Below are 12,327 nucleotides of genomic sequence, written 5' to 3'. Positions count from 1 at the left end.
GCCCGAAAAGGACCCCAACCTCGAAAAAGGACCCCAAGACCGAAAAAGGACCCCAAGCCCGAAAAAGGACCCCAAGCCCGAAAAAGGACCACAAGCCCGAAAAATGAACATAAGCCCGAAAAGGACCAGAAACCCGAAAAAGGACCCTTAAGTTCGTAAAAGGACCCCAAGCCTGAAAAAGGACCCCAAGTCCGAAAAAAGACCCCAAGCCCGAAAAAGACCACAAGCCCAAAAAAGTACCTTTATCACGAAAAGGACTTCAAGCTCGAAAATGGACCCCTATCCCGAAAAAAAAACCCAAGCCGAAAAAAGAGCCCCAAGTCCGAAAAAGGATCTCAAGTTCGAAAAAGGTCCCCAAGATCGAAAAAGTCCCCAAGCCCGAGAAAGGACCCCAAGATCGAAAAAGAACCCCAGCCTGAAGAAGAACCATAAGCCCGAAAATGGACCCCAAGTTCGAAAAAGAACCCAAGCCCGAAAAAGTACAATTAGCCCGACTACAAGCCTGAAAGAGGACCACAAGCCCGAAAAGGTTCCCAAGCCCGAAAAAGAACCCCAAGCCCGAAAAAGGACCCCAAGCCCGAAAAAAGACCCCAAGCCCGAAAAGGACCACAAGCCCGAAAAATGAACCCAAGCCTGAAAAAGACCCCAAGCCCGAAAAAGACCCCAAGCCCGAAAAAGGACACTAAGCTTGAAAGAAACCACAAGCCCGAAAAAGGACCCTAAGCCCGAAAAAGGACCCTAAGCTCGAAGAAGGACCATCTGCCGGAAAAAAGGACCACAAGTCTACAAGCTTGAAAGAGGATCGCAAGCCCGAAAAGGACCCCAAGCCCGAAAGAGGAGCCCAAGCCCGAAAAGGGGGCCCAATCCCGAAAAAGCCCCAAGCCTGAAAAAGCACCCCAAGCCCGAAAAAGCACCCCAAACCCGTAAAAGGACGCCATGTTCTAAAAAGGACCCTAAGCCCGAAAAAGACCCCAAGCCCGAAAAAGACAACAAGCCCGAAAAAGGATCCCAAACCCGAAGAAGGACTCCAAGCCCAAAAAAGGACCCCAAGCCCGAAAATGAACCCTAAGCCCGAAAAAGACCCCAAGCCCGAAAAAGACAACAAGCCCGAAAAAGACAACAAGCCCGAAAAAGGATCCCAAACCCGAAGAAGGACCCCAAGCCCAAAAAGGACCCCAAGCCCGAAAAATGAACCTAAGTCAGAAAAGGGACCAGCAGCCCGAAAACGGACCTCAAGTTCGTAAAAGGACCCCAAGCCTGAAAAATGACCCCAAGTCCGAAAAAGACCACTAGCCCAAAAAAGGACCCCAAGCCCGAAAAAGGACCCCACGCCCGAAAAAGGACCCCAAGCCCGAAAAAGGTCCATAAGCCCGAAAAAGGACCCCAAGTTCGTAAAAGGACCCCAAGCCTGAAAAAGGTACCCCAAGCCCGAAAAAGGACCCCAAGCCCGAAAAAGTCCACAAGCCCAAAAAAGTACCTCAATCACGAAAAGGACTTTAAGCTCGAAAAAGGACCCCAAGACCGAAAAGAACCCCAAGCCCGAAAAAGGACCCCAAGTTCGAAAAAAACCAAAGCCCGAAAAGAGCCCCAAGCCCGAAAAAGGTCCTCAAGTTCGTAAAAGGACCCCAAGCCCGAAAATGAACCCTAAGCCCGAAAAAGACCCCAAGCCCGAAAAAGACAACAAGCCCGAAAAAGGATCCCAAACCCGAAGAAGGACCCCAAGCCCGAAAAAGGATCCCAAACCCGAAAAAGGACCCCAAGCCCGAAAAATGACCCCAAACCTGATAAAGGATCCCAAGCACGAAAAAGGATCCCAAACCCGAAAGAGGATCACAAGTCCGAAAAAGTCCAAAAGCCCGCAAAAGGGCCCCAATCCTTTAAAAGCACCCCAAGATCGAAAAATGACGACAAGCCCAAAAAAGTACCCCAAGCCCGAAAAAACTCCAAGCCGGAAAGAGGACCCCAAGATCGAAAAGGACCCCAAGCCAGAATAAGGACCCCATGTTCGAGATAGGACCATAAGCCCGAAAAAGAACTTCAAGCCCGAAAAAGTAGCTCAAGCCTGAAAATGGACCCCAGGCCCGATAAGGACCACAAGCCCGAAAAAGCACCCAAAGCCCGGAAAAGGACCCCAAGTTCTAAAAAGGACCCCAAGCCCGAAAAAGACTCCAAGCTCGAAAAAGGACACCAAGCCCAAAAAAAACAAGCCCGAAAAAGGACCTTAAGCCCGAAAAAGCACCCAAAGCCCGAAAAAGGACCCCAAGCCCTTAAAATGAACCTAAGCCCGCAAAAGGACCAGAAGCCCGAAAACCCACAGGACCACAAGCCCGAAAAAAGACCTGAACCCCGAAAAGGGACCCCAAGACTCCAATATCGAAAAAGGACGACAAGCCCAAAAAAGGACCCCAAATCCGAAAAAAAGTCCCCAAGCACGAAAAAGGACCCAAAGCACGAAAGAGACCACAAGCCCGAAAAAGGACCCCAAGCCCGAAAAAGGACCCCAAGCACGAAAAAGTACGAATAGCCCAAAAAAGGACCCCAAGCCCGAAAAAGGATCCCAAGCCCGAAAAAGGATCCCAGGCTCGAAAAAGGACCCCAAGTTCGAAAAAAAACCCAAGCCCGAAAAAATACCCCAAGCCCGAAAAGGTAGCTCAAGCCCGAAAAGGACTCCAAGCCCGAAAAAGGACCCTAATCCCGAAAAAGAACCCATGCCCGAAAAAGAGCACGAAGCCCGAAAAAGAGCCACAAGCCCGAAAGAGGATCTCAAGTTCGAAAAAGGATCCCAAGCCCGAAAAAGGACCACAAGCCGGAAAAAGGACCCCAAGCTTGAAAAAGACAACAAGCCCGAAAAAGACCCCAAGCCTGAAAAAGACAAGAAGCCCGAAAAAGACCCCAAGCCCGAAAAAGGACCACAAGCACGTAAAAGGACCCCAAGCCGGAAAAATGTCCGCAAGCCCGAAAAAGGACCCCAAGCCCGAAAAAGGACCCCAAGCCTGAAAAAGCACCACAAGACAACAAGCTTGAAAGAGGATCCCAAGCCCGAAAAGGACCACAAGCCCGAAAAAGGAGCTCAAGCACGAAAAAGGGTCCCAAGCCCGAAAAAGGACCCCAAGCCCGAAAAAGGACCCCAAGCCCGAAAAGGACCACAAGCCCGAAAAATGAACCCAAGCCTGAAAAAGACCCCAAGCCCGAAAAAGACCGCAAGCCCGAAAAAGGACACGAAACATGAAAGAGACCACAAGCCCGAAAAAGTACCCTAAGCCCGAAAAAGGACCCTAAGCACGAAGAAGGACCATATGCCGGAAAAAAGACCACAAGACTACAAGCTTGAAAGAGGATCGCAAGCCCGAAAAAGACCCCAAGCCCGAAAGAGGAGCACAAGCCCGAAAAGGGGGCCCAATCCCGAAAAAGGACCCGAGGCCTGAAAAAGCACCCCAAGCCCGAAAAAGCACCCCAAGCTCGTAAAAGGACCCCAAGTTCTAAAAAGGACCCCAAGCGCGAAAAAAGACCCCAAGCCCGAAAAATGAACCTAAGCCCGAAAAAGGACCAGATGCCTTAAGTTCGTAAAAGGACATCAAGCCTGAAAAAGGACCCCAAGTCCGAAAAAGACCACAAGCCCGAAAAAGGACCCCAAGCCCGAAAAAGGACCGCACGCCCGAAAAAGGACCATAAGCCGAAGAAAGGACCACAAGACTACAAGCCCGAAAAGTACCCCAAGCCCGAAAAAGGACCCCAAGCCCGAAAAATGAACATAAGCCCGAAAAAGGACCAGAAGCCCGATAAAGGACCCCAAGTTCGTAAAAGGACCCCAAGTCCGAAAAAGGACCCCAAGCCCGAAAAAGACCACAAGCCAAAAAAAGTACCTCAATCACGAAAAAGACTTCAAGCTCGAAAAGGGACCCCAATCCCGGAAAAGAACCCAGGCCGAAAAAAAGAGCCCCAAGCCCGAAAAAGGATCTCAAGTTCGAAAAAGGTCCCCAAGATCGAAAAAGGTCCCCAAGCCCGAAAAAGGACCCCAAACTCGAAAAACATAACAAGCCCGTAAAAGGATCCCAAACCCGAAAAAGTACCCCAAGCTCGAAGAAGGACCATAAGCCGGAAAAAGGACCACAAGACTACAAGATTGAAAGAGAACCCCCAGCCCGAAGAAGGATTCCAAGCCCGAAAAAGGACCCCAAGCCCAAAAAAGGACCCGAAGCCCGAAAAAGTACCCCAAGCCCGAAAAAGACCACAAACCCTAAAAAGGAACACAAGACAACAAGCTTGAAAGAGGACCCCAAGCTCGAAATGGACCCTAAGCCCGAAAAAGGAGCCCAAACACGAAAAAGGGGCCAAAGCCCGAAAAAGGACCCCAAGCCTGAAAAAGCACCCCACGCCCGAAAAAGCACCCCAAGCCCGTAAAAGGACCCCAAGTTCTAAAAAGGATCCCAAGCCCGAAAAAGACCGCAAGCCCGAAAAAGGACACGAAGCTTGAACAAGACCACAAGCTCTAAAAAGGACTCCAAGCCCGAAAAAGGACACGAAGCCTGAAAAAGGACCCCAAGCCCGAAGAAGTACCATAAGCCGGAAAAAAGATCACAAGACAACAAACTTGAAAGAGGAGCCAAAGCCCAAAAAAGGACCCCAAGCCCGAAAAAGGACCCCAAGCCCGAAAAAGACCACAAGCCCGAAAAAGGACCCCAAGCCCGAAAAATGACCCCAAGCCAGAAAAGGACCCCAAGCCCGAGAAAGTTCCCCAAGTTCGAAAAAGAACCCCAGCCTGAAAAAGGACCATAAGCCTGAAAAAGGACCACAAGACTACAAGCCTGAAAGAGGACCCCAAGCCCGAAAAGGACCCCAAGTCCGAAAAAGGCCCCAAGCCCGAAAAAGGACTTCAAGCCCGAAAAAAATAGCTCAAGCCCGAAAAAAATAGCTCAAGCCCGAAAAAGAACCCCAAGCTCGAAAAAGGATCCCAGCCCGAAAAAGGACCCCAAGCCCGAAAAAGGACATCAAGCTCGAAAAAGGACCCCAAGCTCGAAAAAGGACCAAAAGCCCGAAAAAGGACCCCAACCCCCAAAAAGAACCCCAAGCCAGAAAAAGGACACAAAGCTCGAAAAAGACCACAAGCACGAAAAAGAACCCCAAGCCTGAAAAGCACCCCAAGCCCGAAAAAGGACGACAAGCCCAAAAAAAGACCCTAAGCCCGAAAAAGGACCACAAGCCCGAAAAAGGACCCCAAGCCCGAAAATGGACCCCAAGTTCGAAAAAGAACCCCAAGCCAGAAAAAGGACCCCAAGCCCGAAAAAGGACCCCAAGCGTAAAAAAGGACCCCAAACCTGAAAATTGCCACAAGCCCGAAAAATGAACCCAAGCCTGAAAAAGACCCCAAGCCCGAAAAGAACCCCAAGCCCGAAAAGAGCCCCAAGCCCGAAAAAGGATCTCAAGTTCGAAAAAGGACCCTAAGCCAGAAGAAGGTCCCCAAGATCGAAAAAGCTCGAAAAAGACAACAAACCCTAAAAAGGACCCCAAGCCCGAAAATGGACCCCAAGCCCGAAAAAGAACCCCAGCCTGAAAAAGGACCATAAGCCTGAAAAAGGACCACAAGACTACAAGCCTGAAAGAGGACCCCAAGCCCGAAAAGGACCCCAAGTCCGAAAAAGGCCCCAAGCCCGAAAAAGGACTTCAAGCCCGAAAAAAATAGCTCAAGCCCGAAAAAAATAGCTCAAGCCCGAAAAAGAACCTCAAGCTCGAAAAAGGATCCCAGCCCGAAAAAGGACCCCAAGCCCGAAAAAGGACCTCAAGTTCGTAAAAGGACCCCAAGCCTGAAAAAGGACCCCAAGTCCGAAATAGACCACAAGCCCGAAAAAGGACCCCAAGCCCGAAAAAGGACCCCAAGCCCGAAAAAGGACCCCACACCCGAAAAAGGACCATAAGCCGGAGAAAGGACCCATAGCCTGCAAAAGGATCCAAAGTCCGAAAAATGACCCCAAGCCAGAAAAATACCCCAAGCCCGAAAAATGACCCCAAGCCAGAAAAGGACCCCAAGCCCGAGAAAGTACCCCAAGTTCGAAAAAGAACCCCAGCCTGGAAAAGGATCATAAGTCCGAAAAAGGACCACAAGACTACAATCCTGAAAGGGGACCCCAAGCCAGAAAAGGACCCCAAGTCGGAGAAAGGACCCCAAGCCCGAAAAAGGACCCCAAGCCCGAAAAAGGACCAAAAGCCCGAAAAAGGAGCCCAACCCCGAAAAAGAACCCCAAGTTCGAAAAAGGACACAAAGCTCGAAAAAGACCACAAGCCCGAAAATGGACCCTAAGCCTGAAAAGCACCCCAAGCCCGAAAAAGGACAAGCCCAAAAAAGTACCTCAATCACGAAAAGGACTTCAAGCTCGAAAAAGGACCCCAATCCCTAAAAAGAACCCAGCCCGAAAAAAGAGCCCCAAGCCCGAAAAAGGATCTCAAGTTCGAAAAAGGTCCCCAAGATCGAAAAAGGTCCCCAAGCCCGAAAAAGGACCCCAAACTCGAAAAAGACAACAAGCCCGTAAAAGGATCCCAAACCCGAAAAAGGACCCCAAGCCCGAAGAAGGGCCATAAGCCGGAAAAAGGACCACAAGACTACAAGATTGAAAGAGCACCCCAAGCCCGAAGAAGGATTCCAAGCCCGAAAAAGGCCCCAAGCCCAAAAAAGGACCCGAAGCCCGAAAAAGGACCCTAAGCCCGAAGAAGGCCACAAGTCAGAAAACGAACCACAAGACTACAAGCTTGAAATAGGACCCCAAGCCCGAAAAGGACCCCAACCTCGAAAAATTACCTAAAGCTTGAAAACGACCACAAGCCCGAGAAAGGACCCCAAGCCTGAAAAGCACCACAAGCCCGAAAAAGGACGACAAGCCCAAAAAAGGACCACAAGCCCGGAAAAGGACCCCATGCCCGAAAATGGACCCCAAGTTCGAAAAAGAACCCAAGCCCGAAAAAGTACCATTAGCCCGAAAAAGGACCACAAGACTACAAGCCTGAAAGAGGACCCCAAGCCCGAAAAAGTCCCCAAGCTCAAGAAAGGATACCTAGCCCGAAAAAGGACCCCAAGTTCGAAAAAGGACCATAAGCCCGACAAAGGACTTCAAGCCCGAAAAAAATAGCTCAAGCCCGAAAAAGGACCCCCAGCCCGAAAAAGCACCCCAAGCCCGAAAAAGGACATCAAGCCCGAAAAAGGACTCCAAGCCCGAAAAAGGACCCCAAGCCCGAAAAAGGACCACAAGCCCGAAAAAGGACCCTAAGCCCGAAAAAGGACCACAAGCCCGGAAAATGACCCCAAGCCCGAAAATGTAGCCCAAGTTTGAAAAAGAACCCAAGCCCGAAAAAGCACCATTAGCCCGAAAAAGGACCACAAGACTACTAGCCTGAAAGAGGGCCCCGAATCCGAAAAAGTGCTCAAGTTCAAAAAAGGACCCCAAGCCCGAAAAATTAACCCAAGCCCGAAAAAGGAGCCCAAGCCCGAAAAAGACCCCAAGCTCGAAAAACACCCCCAGCTCGAAAAAGGACCCCAAGACCGAAAAGAACCGCAAGCCCGAAAAAGGACACCAAGTTCGAAATAGAACCCAAGCCCGAAAAGAGCCCCACGCTAGAAAAAGGATTTCAAATTCGAAAAAGGACCCCAAGCTCGAAAAAGTTAACAAGCCCGAAAAAGGACACAAAGCCCGAAAAAGGACCCCAACCCCGAAAAAAACCCCAAGCCCGAAGAAGGCCATAAGCCAGAAAAACGACCACAAGACTACAAGTTTGAAAAAGGACCCCAAGTCCGAAAAATGACCCCAAACCCGAACAAGGACGCCAAGCCCAAAAAAGGATCCTAAGCTCGAAAAAGGACCCCAAGCCCGAAAAATGAACCCAAGCCTGAAAAAGACCCCAAGCCCGAAAAAGACCCCAAGCCCGAAAAAGACCCCAAGCCCGAAAAAGGACACGAAGCTTGAAAAAGACCACAAGCCCGAAAAAGGACCCTAAGCCCGAAAAAGGACCCTAAGCTCGAAGAAGGACCATATGCCGGAAATAAGTACCACAAGACTACAAGATTGAACGAGGATCACAAGCCCGAAAAGGACCCCAAACCCGAAAGAGGAGCACAAGCCCGAAAAGGGGGCCCAATCCCGAAAAAGGACCCCAAGCCTGAAAAAGCACCCCAAGCCCGAAAAAGCACCCCAAACCCGTGAAAGCACCCCATGTTCTAAAAAGGACCCCAAGCCCGAAAAAGACCCCAAGCCCGAAAAAGGACCCCAAGCCCAAAAAGGACCCCAAGTCCGAAAAATGAACCTAAGCCCGAAACAGGACCAGCAGCCCGAAAACGGACCTCAAGTTCGTAAAAGGACCCCAAGCCAGAAAAATGACCCCAAGTCCGAAAAAGACCACTAGCCCGAAAAAGGACCGCAAGCCCGAAAAAGGACCCCACGCCCGAAAAAGGACCATAAGCCGGAGAAAGGACCACAAGACTACAAGCTTGAAAGGACCATAAGCCGGAGAAAGGAACACAAGACTACAAGCTTGAAAGACGACCCCAAGCCCGAAAAGGACCCCCAGCTCGAAAAAGGACCCCAAGCCCGAAAAATGAACATAAGCCCGAAAAGGACCAGAAGCCTGAAAAACGACCCCAAGTTCGGAAAAGGACCCTAAGCCTGAAAAAGGACCCCAAGTCCGGAAAAGGACCCCAAGCCCGAAAAAGACCACAAGCCCAAAAAAGTACCTCAATCACGAAAAGGGCTTCAAGCTCGAAAATGGACCCCTATCCCGAAAAAGACCCCAAGCCCGAAAAAGGACCCCCAGCCCAAAAAGGACCCCAAGCCCGAAAAATGAGCCTAAGCCCGAAAAAGGACCAGCAGCCCGAAAACGGACCTCAAGTTCGTAAAAGGACCCCAAGCCTGAAAAATGACCCCAAGTCCGAAAAAGACCACTAGCCCGAAAAAGGACCGCAAGCCCGAAAAAGGACCCCACGCCCGAAAAATGACCATAAGCCGGAGAAAGGACCAAAAGACTACAAGCTTGAAAGGACCATAAGCCGGAGAAAGGAACACAAGACTACAAGCTTGAAAGACGACCCCAAGCCCGAAAAGGACCCCCAGCTCGAAAAAGGACCCCAAGCCCGAAAAAGTGGCCCAAGCCCGAAAAGGACCAGAAGCCTGAAAAAGGACCCCAAGTTCGGAAAAGGACCCTAAGCCTGAAAAAGGACCCCAAGTCCGAAAAAGGACCCCAAGCCCGAAAAAGACCACAAGCCCAAAAAAGTACCTCAATCACGAAAAGGGCTTCAAGCTAGAAAATGGACCTCTATCCCGAAAAAGAACCCAAGCCGAAAAAAGAGCCCCAAGCCCAAAAAGGGACCCCAAGCCCGAAAAAGAACCCCAAGCCCGAAAAAGACCACAAGCCCGAAAAAGGACCCCAAGCCTTAAAAAGCACCCTACGCCCGAAAAAGCAACCCAAGCCCATAAAAGGACCCCAAGTTCTAAAAAGGATCCCAAGCCCGAAAAAGACCCCAAAAGGACACGAAGATTGAAAAAGACCACAAGCCCGAAAAAGGACCCCAAGCCCGAAAAAGACCACAAGCCCGAAAAAGAACCCCAAGATCGAAAAATACCCCATGCCCGAAAAAGGACCCCAAGCCCGAAAAAGACCACAAGCCGAAAAAGGACCCCAAACCCGTAAAATACCCCAAGCCCGAAAAAGGACCAAAAGTCTGAAAAAGCCAGAAAAGTACCCCAAGCCCGAAAAATTACCCCAAGCCAGAAAAAGATCCCAAGCCCGAGAAAGGACCCCAAATTCGAAAAAGAACACCAGCCTGAAAAAGGACCATAAGCCCGAAAAAGAAACACAAGACTACAAGCCTGAAAGAGGACCCCAAGCCCGAAAAGGTTCCCAAGCCCGAGAAAGGACCCCAAGTTCGAAAAAGGACCATAGCCCGAAAAAGGACTTCAAGCTTGAAAAAATAGCTCAAGCACGAAAAAGGACCCCAAGCCCGAAAAAGGCCCCCAGCCCGAAAAAGGACCCCAAGCCCGAAAAAGGACATCAAGCCCGAAAAGGGACCCCAATCCCGAAAAAGGACTACAAGCCCGAAAAGGATCCCATGCCCGAAAAAGGACCCCAACTCCGAAAAGGACCCCAAGTTCGAAAAAGGACCTAAAGCTCGAAAAAGACCACAAGCCCTAAAAAGGACCCCAAGCCTGAAAAGCACCCCAAACCCGAAAAAGGACAAGCCCAGAAAAGGACCCTAAGCCCGAAAAGGACCAGGAGCCCGGAAAAGGACCCCAAGCCCGAAAATGGACCCCAAGTTCGAAAAAGAACCCAAGCCCGAAAAAGTACCATTAGCCCGAAAAAGGACCACAAGACTACAAGCCTGAAAGAGGACCCCAAGTCCGAAAAAGTCCCCAAGCTCAAGAAAGGATGCCTAGCCCGAAAAAAGACCCCAAGTTGGAAAAAGGACCACAAGCCCGACAAAGGACTTCAAGCCCGAAAAAAATAGCTCAAGCCCGAAAAAGAACCCCAAGCCCGAAAAAGAACCCCCAGCCCGAAATGAACACCAAGCCCGAAAAAGGACATCAAGCCCGAAAAAGGACCCCAAGCCCGGAAAAGGACCCCAAGCCCGAAAAAGTACCTCAATCACGAAAAGGACTTCAAGCTCGAAAATGGACCCCTATCCCGAAAAAGAACCCCAGCCGAAAAAAGATCCCCAAACCCGAAAAACGATCTCAAGTTCGAAAAAGGTCCCCAGGTCCCCAAGCCCGAAAAAGGACCCCAAGCTCGAAAAAGACAACAAGCCCGTAAAAGGATCCCAAACCCGAAAAAGGACCCCATGCCCGAAGAAGAACCATAAGCCGGAAAAAGGACCACAAGACTACGAGCTTGAAAGAGGACCCCAAGCCCGAAGAAGGACCCCAAGCCCGAAAAAAACCCCAAGCCCACAAAAGCATCCCAAGACCGAAAAAGAACCCCCAGCCCGAAAAAGAGCACAAGCCTGAAAAAGGACCCCAAGCTTTAAAGAGGAACCCAAGCCCGAAAAAGACCACAAGAATACAAGCTAGAAAGAGGACCCAAGCCCGAAAAGGATCCCAAGCCCGAAAAAGGAGCCCACACACGAAAAAGGCGCCCAAGCCCGAAAAAGGACCCCAAGCCTGAAAAAGCACCCCACGCCCGAAAAAGCACCCCAAGCCCGTAAAAGGACCCCAAGTTCTGAAAAGGACCCCAAGCCCGAAAAAGACCCCAAGCACAAAAAAGGACACAAAGCTTGAATAGGACCACAAGCCCGAAAAAGAACCCTAAGCCTGAAAAATACCCCAAGCCCGAAAAAGGACCCGAAGCCTGAAAAAGGACCCCAAGCCCGAAGAAGAACCATATGCCGGAAAAAGGACCACAAGACTACAAGCTTGAAAGAGGAGCCCAAGCCCAAAAAAGGACCCCAAGCCCGAAAAAGGACCCCAAACCCAAAAAAGACCACAAGCCCGAATAAGGACCCCAAGCCCGAAAAATACCCCAAGCCCGAAAAAGGACCCAAAGCCTGAAAAAGGATCCAAAGCCCGTAAAATGACCCCAAGCTAGAAAAAGACCCCAAGCACGAGAAAGTGCACCAAGTTCGAAAAAGAACCCCAGCCTGAAAAAGACCATAAGCCCGAAAAAGGACCACAAGACTACAAGCCTGAAAGAGGACCCCATGCCCGAAAAGGACCCCAAGCCAGAAAAAGGACCCCAAGTTCGAAAAAGGACCATAGCCTGAAAAAGGACTTCCAGCCCGAAAAAAATAGCTCAAGCCCGAAAAAGAACCCCAAGCCCGAAAAAGTACCCCCAGCCCGAAAAAGGACCCCAAGCCCGAAAAAGGACCCCAAGCCCGAAAAAGGACCCCAACCCCGAAAAAGGACCCCAAGTTCGAAAAAGGACCCAAAGCTCGAAGAAGGACCACAAGCCCGAAAAAGGACTCCAAGCCTGAAAAGCACCCCAAGTCCGAAAAAGGACGACAAGCCCAAAAAAGGACCCTACGCCCGAAAAAGGACCACAAGCCCGGAAAAGGAACCCAGGCCCGAAAATTAACCCCAAGTTCGAAAAAAAACCCAAGCCCGAAAAAGTACCATTATCCCGAAAAAGGACCACAAGACTACAAGCCTGAAAGAGGACCCAAAGTCCGAAAAAGTCTCTTAGCCCAAAAAAGGACAACTAGCCCGAAAAAGGACCACAAGCCCAAAAAATGAACCCAAGCCCAAAAAGGACCACAAGCCCGAAAAGTACCCCAAGCCCGAAAAAGGACCACAAGACTACCAGCTTGAAAGAAGACCCCAAGCCCGAAAAGGACCCCAAGCCAGAAAATGGAGCCCCATCCCG

The sequence above is a fragment of the Topomyia yanbarensis genome, chromosome 3, assembly GCF_030247195.1.
Source record: "Topomyia yanbarensis strain Yona2022 chromosome 3, ASM3024719v1, whole genome shotgun sequence".
Classification (NCBI taxonomy): domain Eukaryota; kingdom Metazoa; phylum Arthropoda; class Insecta; order Diptera; family Culicidae; genus Topomyia; species Topomyia yanbarensis.
Note: the sequence above shows the minus strand (reverse complement) of the source record.